The following is an 18,882-nucleotide window of genomic DNA, read 5'->3' on the forward strand; positions in this document are numbered from 1 at the left end:
GTGTAAGTTTCATAAATATTCGGGGAGGGGTGGGGCGCGGAGGGAGAGTAGAGGAGACAAACTTTCTGGTGCTATATTCACTTAGACAGATGGAGTCTTCTTTCATTTCTTTGTATACGGCCAACAATTATACCAACATCAAAGTTATGAGATTAGGATGATCCTTGCACACATTATTACTGCCCAGATTCAGCCCAAGTACATTACATATAACCTTCCACTAAACCTGACCCTGCCATTGCAGTCCACATTCACATCTCGCGGCTCACCGGCTTTCATACGACGTTCGTGTACTTCTTGATTTCCTCAGAGGGTAGAACACTGCACAAAAATTGTATAAATTTCCGCACACAACAATTTCTGTGGCACATACCTATACTTCGGATACTCGTGGAAAAGATAGAATACACCTATTAAAAGCCCCATTGATTTAAACTTCGTAGCAGATGTGAAAATGTACAATATTCTATGGTGGTATTACGGATGCAGCTATAACCGGTGCAGGAGTAATACACGTGTATGGTTGGCCAGAGTGGACAAAACTCGGGAATTTAAATTCCCGAATTTTGTCCACTGTGGCCAACCATACACGTGTTTGACTAGACTAGCCCAGTTTGCATTGAGGTAATATTGCACCTCAATTGACATATCAGTTTTTCAGCCTTTTTATTACAATGATTTGTCGTGTTGTGTTATTCTAACGGAAGCAGGTCACTTCGCCCAACAACCATTTCGCCCAACCTTACCATTTCCCCCAACCATCCTGGCCATTTCGCCCAACCAGCCTGGTCATTTCGCCCAACCAGCCTGGTCATTTCGCCCAACCAGCCTGGTCATTTCGCCCAACCAGCATGGTCATTTCTCCCAACCAGCATGGTCATTTCGCCCAACCGTGTTGGTCATTTCGCCCAACCTTATGTTTACTAATATTCAGTCGGAATAATATTACTTTTTCTGTTCCACTAGTTTAACTTGATTTATTTTGGGTTAGGTTACTTCGAAATAGGTAAATAAAAAAGTGAGTTCCGCTCGATATCGATCGGAGTCTGAGCAGTTATTTCGGGTATAATGGGAGGATTACACTACTTCAGGCGTTTACGCATACAATGGAAGTTATATTATTATACAAACACAGGGGAATCGGTCTTCATAAAAACCTATCAAACCTAACCCCTAAAACACTGATCCATCCCACTGACTAACAATTCCCGAACGTTTCCTTGTTAAATTGGAAAAAAAAACAATATAAAACCCGTCCGTAACTTGAATTACTATATTTAATCAATGTCACACTTTATCAATGTAACCACATATGTAATCACATATGTTATCAATTTAACCACGACTTCAAGTTTCCTTAAAACTCGGTTCGTATCCCGTAACGTTAACAATTCCCGAACGTTTACTATATCAAACCTAAACCTAACCCATAAAACACTGATCCATCCTCAAGATTCCTTAATATTCGGTTCGTATCCTGTAACGTTAACAATTCCCGAACGTTTCCTTTTGAAATATCATATTTAATCAAGGTTGGGCGAAATGACCAGACTGGTTGGGCGAAATGACCAGGCTGGTTGGGCGAAATGACCAGGCTGGTTGGGCGAAATGGTAAGGTTGGGCGAAATGGCAGTTGGGCGAAATGGTTGTTGGGCGAAGTGTCCTGCTTCCGAATAATATAACTTCCATTGTATGCGTAAACGCCTAAAGTAGTGTAATCCTCCCATTATACCCGAAATAACTGCTCAGACTCCGATCGATATCGAGCGGACCTCACTTTTTTATTTACCTATTACGAAGTAACCTAACTTACCCAAAATAAATCAAATTGAACTATTGGAATAGAAAAAGTAATATTATTCTGACTGAATATTAGTAAAAATAAGGTTGGGCGAAATGACCAACACGGTTGGGCGAAATGACCATGCTGGTTGGGCGAAATGACTATGATGGTTGGGCGAAATGACAATGCTGGTTGGGCGAAATGACCAGGCTGGTTGTGCGAAATGACCAGGCTGGTTGGGCGAAATGGCAGTTGGGCGAAATGGTTGTTGGGCGAAGTGACTAGAACACACTTCGTGTACAACTCGCATCAATTCCCTTCAAACCACCGTATAATACAAGAACATTGTGACATTGTGAATGTCATACACCTGAAATACCGATCAGGGGTTGCAGCGCTAGCTCCAGCTCAGTGCACTGAATTATTCATATCTTGCTCGGGATGAAGTTATTGTATTTTGTTTTTTTCTCCACCTGAGGGTAGTCTGTGGCTCCGCCTATTTTCTATAAGACCCCGCCCTTTCTCCAGCTGAGGGTAGCTTGAAATGTCGATCAAATCACATTGGCGATGTCCATTGGCTTAGATATGAAAGTAAGCCTTAGTAATACATATTCATATTACCCAACTATCGATTATGTACTGTTTGGCCCGCGAAGCTGGAACTCACCGCTGTCTGCTGAAAAACAATGTTCTTGTGCGGACTTAGTGTCAAGTTATTTTACTTGAATTCTATGAAACTGGACTGGGACAGCATTTCATTGCTTTTATGTAATAACAACTTTTGATATCACTTCTTTACATGTAAATGCTACAAGGCAAACGTAGTTAATTCGGTTATTTGCCATCAGTGTAACGGTCTTTACCTTAGCCTTAGTTAAGATCGAAAATCAAAACTATAAAAGTTCAACACTCAATCGCTTACTGAGCTGCTCCCCTGAGGTGGAGCCGAGTTTTAACCTCGAAAATCATCCTGATGGTCCATAAACGTGGCTGAAATAAAAGTGTTTTCAACAGACTCTGGAATAAATACATCTCCTTATGATGAAAGTCCATACGAAGCTTCCGTAACGCTTTTATCCGCAAGGTGGAGCTTATTTTGGTGGGCGAAAGTGATTAACATGTTATTATCTACCGTGAGTTGGAAAAGTTCAAAGCTAAACCCCTGATGGAAATACCACAAGAACAGTGGCGGAGCGTCCATACAGTCAGGGGGCGGATGCCCCCCCCCCTGACGGACTCAAATGGACTGCTGGCGCCCTTTTCAGCTTTTTACCACTTTTAACTTATTCGCAATTATTGACTTTTTTATTGCACTCTCATCTACCTATTGACATTTGTCACATTTTGTTGGCGATGACACCTATTTATTCTTCGTTTATCTGCAAATTAGCAAGGTCTGGAAAGGGTAATTTCCGGCGATCTAGGGAGTATCTTTACTCCAAAAATTTTGGACGCTCCGCGCCAACCTGTGGTGGCGCTCCGCTTAGATAATGTCGAAAGCGCCCCTACAGACCATTCTCGACTCCCCTGACCAATACCCCTAGCTCCGCCACTGTGCAAGAACATAGATTGTGAAATGTTGTGTAGACAGTACCGCTATGTTAGACTCGGCCAAGTCGTTTGTAATACTCTTTTTTCTCGCGTGCATATTGTACATGCCTCAGAGTCCGTTTCTGCCTACCACGAATGTGCTTGTCGACTTATTTTTCATGCCCGAGGATCTGTCCGATACAAACGTTGTGGACATTTCTCCAAAGAGGGCGTGAACTTATGCAAATCATAAAATCTTTATTCATGTATTAAGAAATTGCGTGTCATGTGAGGTCATATTTCTTCCACAGCAACTAGTCACCATCTCGCAATGTACAAAACCAATCTAAGGCCAAGCGATTGTTCACTGAGGGAGGTAGGGCTTAAATAACAATTGTTGGAAGTGGGCCCAATTGGCAAACCTGCATCTTCGCTTTTCCGAAGCAAATATTCCAATATCAGAGGAAAACAAAAGATAGCTTGCTAGTTTCATCGAAACTTTGTCGCGGGCGTTCACTAGTCAGTTCAGCAAATAGATAGGGGAAAAAACTTTGTGAAAAAGAAAGGTACACTAGGCTGTTCATAGTAGGGTCTTAACAAGACTACCGGTGAGTCGGTGTGACCTTACACAGTGTATAAGACAATAGGTATGTCACTCTGACTATGCATGCAAGACAATATACGGAACGGACGTATACTTACACAGTGAAAATATGATTGACGTTTTCTTTGCGATATTTCATGTGGGTGAAAACTTGTTTTATACTTTGAACCTTGATGGCTAATGTTTGATGTTATAGCGACAAACCGATCTACTAAAATGTGTAACCAACTCAAGAGTGAGCGACAACTATACGTGGATATGAGGAAGTTTTGACCTGAGACGAGTAAGTTCAGATCAGGAGATCAGGCTGCCGAAACCTTATTCCATTGTTTACGCCAGTACACGGTAACATATATAGCGATATACTATTGTTTACTGTGCGATGTATTATTCACTGTGCACTGCAATAATTTTAATATTTGTAGGCCTATACAGGCTTCATTGTGCATTTCGGAACCCACGTTCAGCTTGTACTTACAGTACGTACAATATCTTTTAAAGGCTAGATCGGAAATTTGATATTATCATTCAAAACAATTAAGTCGTTACACAGTATCACACAAGAAAGGTCAGTCACGGTTGTGGCAGTTGTTAATTAGTTGATTAATTATTAAGTAAGAAATTGGGTCAATTGCAAAAGTCATGGGGGAAAAATGTCGGATTTTAATAATATTGCATGGCTCCTCAAAGGCTTGTAAGTTGTAATGTCTGGACTTTTGCTACTGAAAATGTTAAGTTAATTTTATATATATAACTAGAAGGGTAGAAGCGCTGGATACCATATTTACACATGTTACATACAGTATGGTACATGTCAACAATCAGAAATTTATGTCGTTACAAAACAGAAACATCATTGATACCCTATGTGAATGAATTTAAGGGTTTCGAACCATTTTTGCAAGACGCCCTAAATTCTGTTTCTTTATATTGATCTTGACTTTATGAGGCCATAGGTCACATGCTCACCATATAGTCCATCGGGCTAGTACGGTGGAGTTCGCGATCGTGCACACTTTAAGTGCTCAGGTACACATCCACACATTGAAGGCCACGTTAGCCGACCTGACTCAAACACTGGACTCCATCCTCTTCTACTGTATATATCATCATGATGGAAGACGTACCAGTACCTGTAAATTTTAGACATCATAAATCTCCATGGCCACCGTTGCTATGATGAGTACTTAGTACGGCATGCCATACGTTTCAAAAATGTCCAAAACAATATAAGCATGTCCAAAATAATATAAGCATGTCCAAATTTATATAAACATGTCGAAACTAATATGAGTATGTCCAAAAATAATACGAGCATGTCCAAAATAATATGAGAGTGTCGAAAGACTATATGAGCATGTCCAACATATTAAAAGAATGTCGAAAAATAATACAAGAGGGACAAATGTAACTGCCTAATTCAATTTTGTATTGAACATTTTGGCGTTTTAAGGTACGCCATATGTTGCAAAATATCCAAAAAAATATAAGCATGTCCAAACTTATATGAGCATGTCCAAATTTATATAGACATGTCAAAACTATATGAGCATGTCCAAAATAATACGCGCATGTCCAAACACATATAAGTATGTCAAAATATAATATGAGCACGCCCAAAATTATATGAGAGTGTCGAATAATAATATAGAAGTCTCGAGTGTAACTGCTAACTTCAACTTTGTTATGAACATTTTGGCGTTTGAAGTCACGCCAAATGTTTCAAATATCGAACTTTTATATTGGTATGTCGAAAAAAAATTAGCTTACAATACCTTCTTTAGAGGTAATTTGTATCAACTGACACAATGGTTATCATTATGACAATATGTTATTGAAACATTCTTCTGTTTTTGTGACGCAAATAATTCAAAATATGTAAAAACAAGACCATCACCTAACATTTTTCCTTTTTACATCCCTACGTAATGTGAGTGGTTTCGCCCTGCCTAGAGGTGCTGAGATTATTCATATATTGTTGCGAAGGCAAAGAAGTTCACGTGCGAAAGTACGTACAACATGCACAAGCGCTAACAACGCACAGTAGTTATCACACATGCGTACGTTGACAGTGAAAATGAACTACTATACTGTGTTACTTTTTTAACGGAAAATTGTGACACTTAATTACGGTTACCAGGCGAAGTCGGACACTAGCCCAGAATTTAAAAAAAATAAGCCTAGGTTAGGGGTATTCAACGTTTAATCTTCACTCTCAACTTTTAACTAAATTTCAAGATGGAAACGTGGGAAGAACTCGCCAACTACATATTATTGATTAAACCGCGTGGAATGTTGGACACAGTGGTTCTTCGTATTAAACTCACTGATAGTTACAGCACCTTGGGGCCAGGTTGATCACTCGCGCTACGAAACAACTCAACTAATATTTCCTCGAAAATAAAATCGTTCTTGATCGAAATATCATTAAAATATTAACACACACACTAATACGGTAATGGATGAACTGTATATCGTCTTAAGTTACGCTGGATATGGTGTTTTTGTTTTCAGCATACCAAAATAAAAAGTTTGATATTTGGAACATATGGCGTAAAATTCAAACGCCTGACTGTTCATTACAAAGTTGAATCGAGCAGTTACGCTCGAGACTTTTGTATTATTTTTCGACACTTTTTTATATTTTGGACATGCTCTTATAGTCTTTCGACACTCTTATATTATTTTGGACATGCTCTCATTATTTTTGGACATACTCATATTGGTTTCGACATGTTTATATAAATTTGGACATGCTTATATTTTTTGGGATATTTTGCAACATATGGCGTGAATTCAGATGCCAAAATGTTCACTAAAAAGTTGAAGTTAGCAGTTACATTCGACATGTTCATATAATTTTTCGACACTCTCATATTATTTTGGGCATGATCATATTATTTTTGGACATACTTATATTAGTTTCGATATGTTTATATAAATTTGGACATGCTTATATTTTTTTGGACATGCTTATATTTTTTTGGACATGCTTATATTATTTTGGACATGCTTATATAGTTTTGGACATTTTAGAGCACTAACAGGTCGCAACAGCCAAGTGACTGCAATATCTCATCCATATGTACATGACATGTATGGGGGTCATGTAATTATCTCATCTCCCCACATGTATTGGGAAATGAGATATTGTACTTCACCCCCACATCAGAAATGTGTAATGGTAATTTGTAACACGATATCTCAAAATAGGTAACTTCTGCAGTTCTCATATGTGGTGTGCTGCTCGGATCCCCATCATGAGTACCTATTGTATTGGGTAGAGGCCAAAGGTCATTTTGGGTCAGCAGAGGGCAAAATGTGAAAATCTCAAATGCTGTGTCTCCAGAAACTCTTTCACTGACTTTTTCATGTTTGCTTATAAATAGTAGTTGTACCAAATGTCATGGTCTTAAACTCCAGAAGTTACAAAGTAGGATTAATATTTGGCATAAATGTTTTCAAATAGGGTTATGAATGCATGAATGGAAGGGTTTGCCTGAGAAAGTTGTACTTGCGAGTAGTGTGAATGGGTTTAAGAAAGCTTTGGACAAGCACTTTAAGCATTGTAATCGTGTCTGAGTGTTTGTGTGTCTTCCATTTTTTTCCTCTCCAAGAGGATCCTTGATGGGAACTTGATTGTCCCTCCTGATCCTTTTCTTCTACTTAAAACTAAACCTAAAACCTGAACTTCAATGGAGCTCCTATGTGCATGATAGGATAGACTTACAGATAGGGGTGAGTTTTTACAAAATTTGGGGAAGGTCAGAGTTCGTTTAAGGTTACCAGGGGTCAAAACTTGAAATCCTTTTAAACATGGTATCTCCAGGTTGGAATGTCTGCAATTGTCATATATGTGGCATGTTGCTTCCCCATAAATAGAACAAGAACCCAGTTATTTTGGGTGCAGGTCAAAGATCATTTGAGGTCAGCAGAGGGTAAAATGTGAAAATCTAAAGAATACTGCTGAATCTCCAGAACCTGATCATCAAAGGAGCTCCTATATGTGTAGGATAGCCTTATTTATTTTGAAGTTTTTTTACACAACTTAGTGAAGGTCAGAGTTCATTTAAGGTCGCCAGGGGTCAAAATTTGTAATCCCTTTTAAAACAATATCTCCAGATAGGAAACTTTATTGGCATTTGGCTTCCCTATAATGGGTACAAGAACCGTACTGTTTTTGGTGGCGGTCAAAGGTCATTTTGATTGTCGTCAATTGTCATACTCTGTACATGTCCTATACACAGACCTTATAAACATGATATACCAAGATAGGTTACATCACATAGCTCATATTTGGCATGTCTTTCTTATATAGTGACTCGTACAAGAACCCTGTTATTTTGTGTGAGGTCAAGGTCATTTTGGGGTCTGCAGAGGTCCAAATGCCAAATGGTCAAAAGTACTTCATCGATATCGATAACTTTATCTCCAAAAGAGATTATATGTGCATGGTAGATTACCCAAATGTTAAGTAAACTTGCTCCACACTTTGGTACAGGTGAAAGCTTGTTTCAGGTTTGCAGAAGTCAAACCCTACAAACTTTCTAAAGGTCAGGTCTCAATGAAACTGTAAAACTTATATGCTGATTTGACTTCCCCATATGTAGTAGAAATCTCCTTGCTGTTTAAGGTGGAGGTCTAAGGTCGGCTTAAGTTCATGCAGTATAAACTTCAGCCAGGGTTAGCTTGCAAACTACGCTTGTGCTTTAAAGCAAGTAACTTCTGGGAGGGCTTTACCTAGCTCTGGTTTACTCTCTTCCATAAATAATGTGGATTAAAACCTATAAAGATCTCGTAATTTCATGCAAAGAGCTTTATGTATTATAACAGGGTCTGCCAATTTTCTGACAATCCTCTAATTCGGCAGCTCATTGATATGACAAACCCTTTAGTCCGACATCCCTTTTACTTTCGTTGGGGGCGGGGAAAAAATTAGTTTTGACTCTTCGTTAAAACCAACAAAGATCTCTCAAAAATGGCGCATCCAGAAATGTTTATATTGGGGGTGAACAAGTTTTAGCTAATGGGGATTGTGAGATCAAGGTACCATATGATTGACAGTTGCTACGTAACTACGTTAGTTGAAAATGTAGGCAGTATGCCATATGGACTGGTTTACATAATTCCAGATGCAAAATCGGTCATTCCTGCTCTGACAAATTGACAATGGCATGTCGTATGTAATCTATTATGGAACATAGAGAGGACATGTAGTTTGTAAGCTAGTTAGAGGACATGTAGTGTATAAGCTAGTTAGAGGACATGTAGTGTGTAAGCTAGTTAGAGGAAATGTAGTGTGTAAGCTAGTTAGAGGACATGAAGTGTGTAAGCTAGTTAGAGGAAATGTAGTGTGTAAGCAAGTTAGAGGACATGTAGTGTGTAAGCAAGTTAAAGGGCATGTAGTTGTAAGCTAATTAAAGGGCATGTAGTTGTAAGCTAGTTAGAGGACATGTAGTGTGTAAGCAAGTTAGAGGACATGTAGTGTGTAAGCTAGTTAGAGGACATGTAGTGTGTAAGCTAGTTAGAGGACATGTAGTTTGTAAGCAAGTTAGAGGACATGTAGTTGTAAGCTAGTTAAAGGGCATGTAGTTTGTAAGCTAGTTAGAGGACATGTAGAATGTAAGCAAGTTAGAGGACATGAAGTATGTAAGCAAGTTAAAGGGCATGTAGTGTGTAAGCTAGTTAGAGGACATGTAGTTTGTAAGCTAGTTAGAGAACATGTAGTGTGTAAGCTAGTTAGAGGACATGAAGTATGTAAGCTAATTAGAGGACATGTAGTTTGTAAGCAAGTTTAAGGACATGTAGTATGTAAGCAAGTTTAAGGACATGTAGTGTGTAAGCTAGTTAGAGGACATGTAGTGTGTAAGCTAGTTAGAGGACATGAAGTATGTAAGCTAGTTAGAGGACATGTAGTTTGTAAGCAAGTTTAAGGACATGTAGTGTGTAAGCTAGTTAGAGGACATGTAGTGTGTAAGCTAGTTAGAGGACATGAAGTATGTAAGCTAGTTAGAGGACATGTAGTTTGTAAGCAAGTTTAAGTACATGTAGTGTGTAAGCAAGTTTAAGGACATGTAGTGTGTAAGCTAGTTAGAGGACATGTAGTGTGTAAGCTAGTTAGAGGACATGTAGTGTATAAGCTAGTTAGAGGACATGTAGTGTGTAAGCAAGTTAGAGGACATGAAGTATGTAAGCAAGTTAAAGGACATGTAGTTTGTAAGCTAGTTAGAGGACATGTAGTGTGTAAGCAAGTTAGAGGACATGTAGTGTGTAAGCAAGTTAAAGGGCATGTAGTTACAGTAAGCTAGTTAAAGGGCATGTAGTTGTAAGCTAGTTAGAGGAAATGTAGTGTGTAAGCAAGTTAGAGGACATGTAGTGTGTAAGCTAGTTAGAGGACATGTAGTGTGTAAGCTAGTTAGAGGACATGTAGTGTGTAAGCAAGTTAGAGGACATGAAGTATGTAAGCAAGTTAAAGGGCATGTAGTGTGTAAGCTAGTTAGAGGACATGTAGTTTGTAAGCTAGTTAGAGAACATGTAGTGTGTAAGCTAGTTAGATGACATGAAGTATGTAAGCTAATTAGAGGACATGTAGTTTGTAAGCAAGTTTAAGGACATGTAGTATGTTAGCAAGTTTAAGGACATGTAGTGTGTAAGCTAGTTAGAGGACATGTAGTGTGTAAGCTAGTTAGAGGACATGAAGTATGTAAGCTAGTTAGAGGACATGTAGTTTGTAAGCAAGTTTAAGGACATGTAGTGTGTAAGCTAGTTAGAGGACATGTAGTGTGTAAGCTAGTTAGAGGACATGAAGTATGTAAGCTAGTTAGAGGACATGTAGTTTGTAAGCAAGTTTAAGTACATGTAGTGTGTAAGCAAGTTTAAGGACATGTAGTGTGTAAGCTAGTTAGAGGACATGTAGTGTGTAAGCTAGTTAGAGGACATGTAGTGTATAAGCTAGTTAGAGGACATGTAGTGTGTAAGCAAGTTAGAGGACATGAAGTATGTAAGCAAGTTAAAGGACATGTAGTTTGTAAGCTAGTTAGAGGACATGTAGTGTGTAAGCAAGTTAGAGGACATGTAGTGTGTAAGCAAGTTAAAGGGCATGTAGTTACAGTAAGCTAGTTAAAGGGCATGTAGTTGTAAGCTAGTTAGAGGACATGTAGTGTGTAAGCAAGTTAGAGGACATGTAGTGTGTAAGCTAGTTAGAGGACATGTAGTGTGTAAGCTAGTTAGAGGACATGTAGTGTGTAAGCAAGTTAGAGGACATGAAGTATGTAAGCAAGTTAAAGGGCATATAGTTTGTATGCTAGTTAGAGGGCATGTAGTGTGTAAGCAAGTTAGAGGACATGTAGTGTGTAAGCTAGTTAGAGGACATGTAGTGTGTAAGTGTGAAATGTCTGCAAACGTATTAAAAAATGCTCTGTTTTCTTCCTTTATTTCATTATGAACTTTGAAAATCGGTGTCCATGATTGAACAATAGGTCTGAAATTTTATATCAAGGATATCTTGTAGTATTTTAAGCGTTGTTCACGGAATTTGATCTTTTCATTGAAAAGGGCCATTTTCGGCTCTATTTTGCAATTGGTTTTCAATGCTTGGTAAATTTGTGATTTTACAAGTATTTAAAAAATGATGAATGCTTCCACAGGTTACTTTCTGCCCTCTTTCTAATGTAGTACTTTTCAGGAGTGTTGGTTTAGTGTGATCTTATAGACATGATACTGATATCTCAAAAGTCTAGATTAATTAAACATATATGGTACATTTGTCGGTCATGATCATTAATAGATGATATGTGAGGATTGTGGGACAAGTCCCATGAATTTTTATAAGTAAATTATCAAATTTAGTAAAGTAATAAAAATTAATTCTATATGACTTCAAAACTGTTGAACTCTGAAGGAATTTTCCTGGTTTTCAAGTTTATACTAAAGCAACAAGGATGATGATAGAGTACCCTATCCATTCAGGCTGGATGATATACATTACATGGATACAATGATAAGGTCATAGTTTCATTCATACTGCAGATTTAATGTTCATTTGTCTATGTCACTTTAAAGAATAAAGTTAAAACTATTGAGGGCAAAACTTCCCAAGCAGCATGTAGGTCTAGGGTCAGGGTCAGAGGTCAATTGAGATCAAAGGTCACATTGGCCTATATTGTGCCAAAGAGTGTGTCGGGAACTAGACCGTAAGCCATTACCTGCTTCTCAGTATGTTGGAAAAAGTCATTAAACCTTTCATTCATCATTCCTTCATTCAAAGAACTTTCTTCCAGTCACTTAAACCACATAATAATACACAGAACATGATAATTTTAAAGAGAAAGACTTATGAAGTACATGGTTGTTAAGGGTCCAGGACAAAGGGGCCTAAATTGTGTGAAAAATGTATTCCGCAAAGTCTAAGGTCAGAGGTGAAAACACCTAACATTTTTTTGCCATTTTCTGCTTTTCAACATGTAAGAAATAGGCATTAAGCCACACGATATGTATAGAATGATCAGACGAATATTTAAATAGTGCAGATTTCGGTATTGAGAGTGGAGGGCAAAAGTCAACTAGATATAGGAATACTATTCGATTCTCACAGGCCTTTTGTTTTTTTCAGTTAGACAACAGGTTTGGCAGTTATCATATTGAAGAAAAATGGCTGTAGAGGCAAAGAGTGCGACTGGAGAAGAAAGCCGATCATCAACGGATGTCGCTGTAATGCCACAATCCAAGGAGACATGGAACCTTAGACAAGCCGTCATCAATATTTCTCGTCGCCCAGGAATTTTCGTGGCCTTTATATCAACATTTTTGTTTGCTCTTCAAGCAATTTGCATAAAACTGCTCTCTGGATATGTCAGCCCGATTGAAATAGTTGCATTACGATACTTTGTTATGGGTACTTGCTGTCTCATTATGAATATATATAAACACATACAGCTACGTCCAGCTTCAATTCCAGAATTAAAGTTTTTCCTCTTCAGGCCTTTTGTTGGATTGACTACCATAATATGTCAATTCTACGCGTATCAAAACATGAGAGTGGCGGATGCCACCGCTATATTTTATGCTAATCCAGCTGCCACATGTATCCTCGCTTGCATTTTTCTCAAGGAAGCTCTGCATTGTTTGGATCTTTTACTGGTGTTTTTGGCAATAGCCGGGGTCACTATTGTCGCTAGGCCTCAATTTTTGTTCAGATCGGAAAACGACGAAGTTACTGCCTCTGGAAGTCCTCTGGCTGTATGTGCTGCTATTGTGGGTTGTGTGTTCCTTGCTGGAAGTAACGTATATGTACGTTCAGGTAACCACTTGAGGATACATCCATACAAAATAACATTTTACCATGCCTACCTGAATTGTGCAATAGCAGTAGTAATAGTAACTGTACTATCCCATTGGACTGTGCCATGTCTCGTGGACAAACTGATTCTATCATGCATTGGACTATTGAGCTTCTTCAGCGAGTGTACCTACGTTTATGCCTTAACTGTTGAAAGTTCAATCTTGGTGTCTACTATTTTAACCAATGAAGTCGTCTTCATTTTCATCCTGCAAACCACTATACTAAACGTGTCTATTGATTGGCTCAGTGTAATCGGTGCAGTGACCATTGTCAGTTCATCATTACTCATTTCTCAAAAGTCATTGGTACCGTTACAATGCTACGACAAGTGTCCTTATTTGAGAAAACCGCAAGTCACAGATGTGTAAAGAGAAATCACTGGCAATAGCCCCTTGTAGAATAAACAGGCCAGGTTAGAATCTTGATAAACATAATCTCTCTTGCAGATGCATTTGTCAGAATAATAATGCCTGCTTTGTTAACATGATATTTGAAGAACAGCATGTTGCATGACAATGCATAGATCCCCCATTTGGCAGATAGGTAGCCCATGCTAGCACAGTGACATTTTGTGAATGTTATTTGTCAGCAAGAGCAACACAGATGACTGTCATACTTGGCTTATAGGTTATCCCATACTCTTAATATTGTTTTTATATGTATATATGACAGCTCAGAAGGAGAGCATTGTTTGTAACCAGCTGCCATTATCGTACTTTACTTCAGTAATAGTTGTATCTTAAATCTAGCAATTCAATAACATTGAGAGATTTATTCAGAAGTTTGTACCTTCTGTTTTCGTATTTATCTTTACAGGGGATCATAAAGATGAACAAAATGACTGCTTCCTAAATTAGGAAGGATTTAGAAGGCAGTGTTGTCAAGTGGCACACTGGGGGGGGGGGGGGGGAGGCAGAGATATGCACAGGGCTAAAAGGTCAAACAAAGGAGGTACCCAACCTGAACACTAGGCTTAATCTAAGACTGAAGATTAATAAGGGGTAGGGGAGGGAGCACAATTGTTTTCAACTGTTTTTACTGACCATTAATGATTTAGTCTGAATGGTTGGGCACTTCATCTGCCTTGGTAGACTCTAAAGCATTGTTAAAAGATATTTCCTTTTTTCACTTGAACACTGACAATATGAAAAAAAACTTGGGAATATTCAGAATTTCCAGTAGAAAGGCAATTGTTACAGGTGCATTATAACAGAATTTTTAGTGGCAAAAGAGGGAATAATATATTTTTCAAAATTTCATTGTGTACGACACGTAGTCAGGGTTTATGGACATATTTTTGCTAATAAAGGCAAGGATTACTCAGCTTTGCTGTACACAAATTGTTATGTATACATTTTTTGGTTTCGATTGTGGAGAATCAGAAACCTATGTAATTAAGTTGGCTTGTGTGCGACGTCTTGTAAACAGGATATCCCAAGAACAGAATGTTGGATGGATGCCGTATGTACCATATGTTGCTCATACGGAGTACTGTAGACGAACCCTATTGTTTGTGGTGCTTGCAGCTTGAACATTAATGAGAGGACCGGGCTGAATGTAAAGTTCTTCAAATAGCAATAACTTTGAACTGATATGTCCAATTCGCTTCATGTGTGGTACAACAACTTACTATGGAGTAGGTAATAAAGTATATGACCAAGAAAGGTAATCTCATTAATATGCATGGTGGGCAGGGCTCTATTGAAATTGGCCAGAAATAGCTTGTAAACACGATATATCAAGAACAGAAACTTAGGTACATGTTACATGTGCAAATATAGAGTAGATGAACCCTATTGTCTATGTTTATTGCAACATGAATATTAATGAGTGGGCAGGGCTAACTAACTAACAGCTGTAAAAATTTAGAAATTGTAATAAGTTTGAAAACTGTATGCCAGATTTGCTTCATATTTCAATATGAAGATGTTACTTGATAATACGTACAAATTAATGTATTCAAAGAAACTGATCTCTTAATATTAATGACGGGCGGGGCTACATGGAAACTGGCAAGAAAATAGCTTGTAAACAAGACATCTCAAGAACAGAAATATAGATGCAAGCACATACGTTGACTATATAGAATAGATGAACCCTAGCTGTTGCTCTTGTGGCTCGATGAATGAATATCAGTTAATGAGTCAGCATCAAGCATGGGCCACACAGAAGAATAAGAAGAAAAAAGTTAATTTAGGTCCTATATAGGTTTTCCAAATAGGCCACATGGAGTTTGCAAAGGTGGGCCTCCTGTGTTACCCACTTGGCCATAAGTGAGCTCAAGAAAGAACCCAATGATGTCCAACATGGACCCCCCAAATGAACCATTATTTCCCACTAGGGATTCCTAGTTGGGATCAGTGTAGGACCCACATACCCCTCTCACATACCCCATATGGGGCTTGTGTTTCACCCATCATTATACCATTTGGGTTTGTCCATATGAGGCCAACATGGGCTAGACAACACCATGAAGGTCCCATGGATGTTACCCAGTTAGGCCACGTACAGAGTTTATCTAGATGTACCCTATGTGGGTTGCCCAGATGGGCCCCATGTGAGCATCACATTGGCCTGGATAAGTTTCACCATCTCCCACTAACATTGCCCAAGTTGGACACAAATAGGACCCTCAAGTTAAACACCATGGTAAGCCCATATTGGGCCCATTGGGGACCCACTGCTATCCCACATGGGCTTACACATTTGGGGCCAACATGGGCCAGGCAGACAAAACTCCATGGGTCCCATGTGGGTTGCACATTTGGGTCCCATTAACTTGCCAAGGTACAACCAATCAGAAACATTTATATAGTGCCAATATTAACAAAAGTTGTTCAATGTTCAAAGGCGCTAAGATACAGTTACATGACATTTACTATTGCACGCTTGTTCAAACAGTTAATGTTTTAGCAGTTTCTTGAAAATATCAATAGTTTAGGCGTATTTGATACGTTTTGGAAGACTGTTCCACTCTATGGGACCGAAACAAGAACACGATCAGCAAACGTCACATTGTGAGTTTTGGGTAACATTAAATTTGATGAAGAGGTAGAGGATCTAAGCTGTCTGCGTGAAGGTTGTAACAGCCTGAGTAAATCCGAGATATAAGTTTGGCGATTGATTATGGTAAACTTTGCACATTAGAACACTTGAGTACTTTGAATTTGATACTCTGTGGTACATGGCCAGTGAAGTGCAATTTAGTTCTTTTGTGACAGGGTCATCCTTATTGCGTTTAACAATTATGCGAGCGGAGGTGCGGCGCTGAACATTTTGAAGTCAGGTGAGTAGTGACAAGCCATGTGGGCCCACATGGGTGTGATGTCAGGGCATTGAGTACTGGAAGCCCTACAGCCTCAATGGGATGATCGTGGACCGGGCGGCACCGGGCAAGTGTGGAACGAGGGCTATGTGCCCTTCCCAGCTTCAATTTGTGGGGGGAAATGGGACTTTGTTATTTGTTAGAATTTTCCCGTTTTGCTCATATTTTTACATGTTTGTTATGGAAAATTAATACTTAGGACTGTAATCTTCTTAGCTATGGGGAGCCCGGACGTTTTCGTCACGCGTAAACAACCGTGTTTACTCTCCAGTATGAGTAATCTTCGCACGCTGCTCTTGGAAGGACTAAAGCGGTCTGCCTCAATTTCCCCCAAGAGTACCGTACTTCAATTGTGTAGTCTCGCATCCAAACCGAAAAAACATGTTCTCCTGTTCCTTCCGTCAAATGCACTAATCCTTCCAGAAAATAGTATTATTTGGGCAGTCATATAGTTTGGAATGACGGGCTTCAATTATAGAAATTCTTTTCGGGGAGGGGGGGGGGGTGGGCGGGGATCACTGCCAAATTGTTATACCCATTTTAAGAGTTCAGTCTACGCTTTTATTGATATGAATTTTCAAGGACACACTCTGTTACGCCGCATGAAGTTTACTGAAATTTACAATTAAAATGTACAACCAAGGGCGGCGGAAGCACTTTTAATCTGGGGGGCACCGACATCAAAGGGCACTTTGCAGAAATTCGATTGGACTGATGCAGCCTTATATTTAGTACCCTTTATAACTCTTATGGTATTATCTTATTTGCGTATACACATCACTCCATCAACGCCCCCCCCCCCCCCCAAGGAAAAATGCATACTAGCACTGCAATATCCAATGTGCAATTGGGAAACAAGGAACAAGTTTTCTTTTGAGACAAAATGAGGTGACATCATGCTTGTTGCTAATGTAGGAATCTTCTGAATTAGAGTTTATTTCTTGTTAATATCTTAACAATTTTTTTCATTCGAAATAGCTTTGAGTTTGACCCACAGGCGTAGCCAGGATTTGCAAAGTTATATGCACGACTATCTGAGCGGAGCGCCACCATCGGTTGGCGCGGAGCGTACAAGAAAATTTTTGGTTTTACAAACCCCTCAGATGGCCGGAAACGGCCCTTCTCGAGTGTTCATTCTGGTTCCCTGGCCTCTTGCTAACTTGAGACACCTCAATTTTTATGTAGAAAAAGGGCACACTTTTAACCTGAGGAAAAGTGGGGGGGCACGTGCCCCCTGTGCCCCCCCCCCCCCGGTTCCGCCGCCCTTGTGTACAACTCTGCACATCCTAGGCTACATCGCAGAAATCAGGGCGGCCGTTAAAATTTATCGCAGATACAGTGGTGAAAATATTCCAAAATGTGTTTTGTGCTTCAAAGTCGCTACGAGAGAACAAGAAAAATAACCAACTGTGGGAGATTCCAGGTGGGCGTCTACACCTGAACCACTAGGGCCACATTCCAGAGGTAATGAATTCATCCCTCTCACTAAAGTATTTTTGTGATTTCGCTACAAGAGAACAAGAAATGCCCCAAAACGCAGCAGCTTCGTCGCGGTGGCCTTCGCCCCCTTGAGCGCCACTAGACGTTTAATTACATTCCAGATGAGAAATTCAATCTCTGTCATATGAATTAATGTAATATAAACTCGTATATAAAATATATATATAAACTCGCCACGAGAGAGCAAGGAAGATCTCAAATTGCTACATCTTCTGGTACCTATTATGACGCAGTATATTTAAAAAGAGTGGAATTCTATGTTACCTTCAACTTGAGTTCAAAGACCATCCTTTGCTTATAATACAAACATAACAAGTGCAATGCATAAAATCTAGAAAGACAACTTTCCAAATACTAACCAAATTTCATTGTTTATATTGGGCACAAACAAAATTTGTGTCTAGCTGATACAAGTATAAGTTAAAACAAACTTGATAAAGTGATGTGGACACAACTTTGCCGGTAAACTTGCGGTTCTGTGGAAAAAAACTTATTAGTAGTCTTACTAGCACACATCGCTTTGGCTAACTTTCCATTGCAATGCGGCAAAATCATGAAGTTTCCGAAAGTGCGTCAAAAGAGGTACCTATTCATAATAGATCCTTCGACTATAGAAAACGACAGCCATGATTGTCGTGAGGACAAACTGACATAGTGTACCACGTTTGTTCATACTCTCCGTAAGGCATGGATGAATTATTTATGTCGTTCCAACATCATGAATATCAAGGGCTTTTTGTAAAGGGTAGGGGTGGTAGGTGGGGGGGGGGGGGAGGAAGAGTTTGTGGAATCAAAATTTG

At 39.1% G+C, this 18,882-nt stretch overlaps 1 long non-coding RNA gene across 1 annotated transcript; it reads left to right on the forward strand.

Moving 5' to 3' along the window:
• Window positions 1-3,424: 3,424 nt before the first annotated feature.
• On the forward strand, window positions 3,425-14,580 carry LOC139958811 (uncharacterized). Its single transcript, XR_011789885.1, has 2 exons — window positions 3,425-4,262; window positions 12,529-14,580. It is a non-coding gene; the product is annotated as an uncharacterized lncRNA (long non-coding RNA).
• The last annotated feature ends 4,302 nt before the right edge of the window (window positions 14,581-18,882 follow it).

This window comes from Apostichopus japonicus, chromosome 18 (genome assembly GCF_037975245.1).
Source record: "Apostichopus japonicus isolate 1M-3 chromosome 18, ASM3797524v1, whole genome shotgun sequence".
NCBI classification, from domain to species: Eukaryota; Metazoa; Echinodermata; class Holothuroidea; order Aspidochirotida; family Stichopodidae; genus Apostichopus; species Apostichopus japonicus.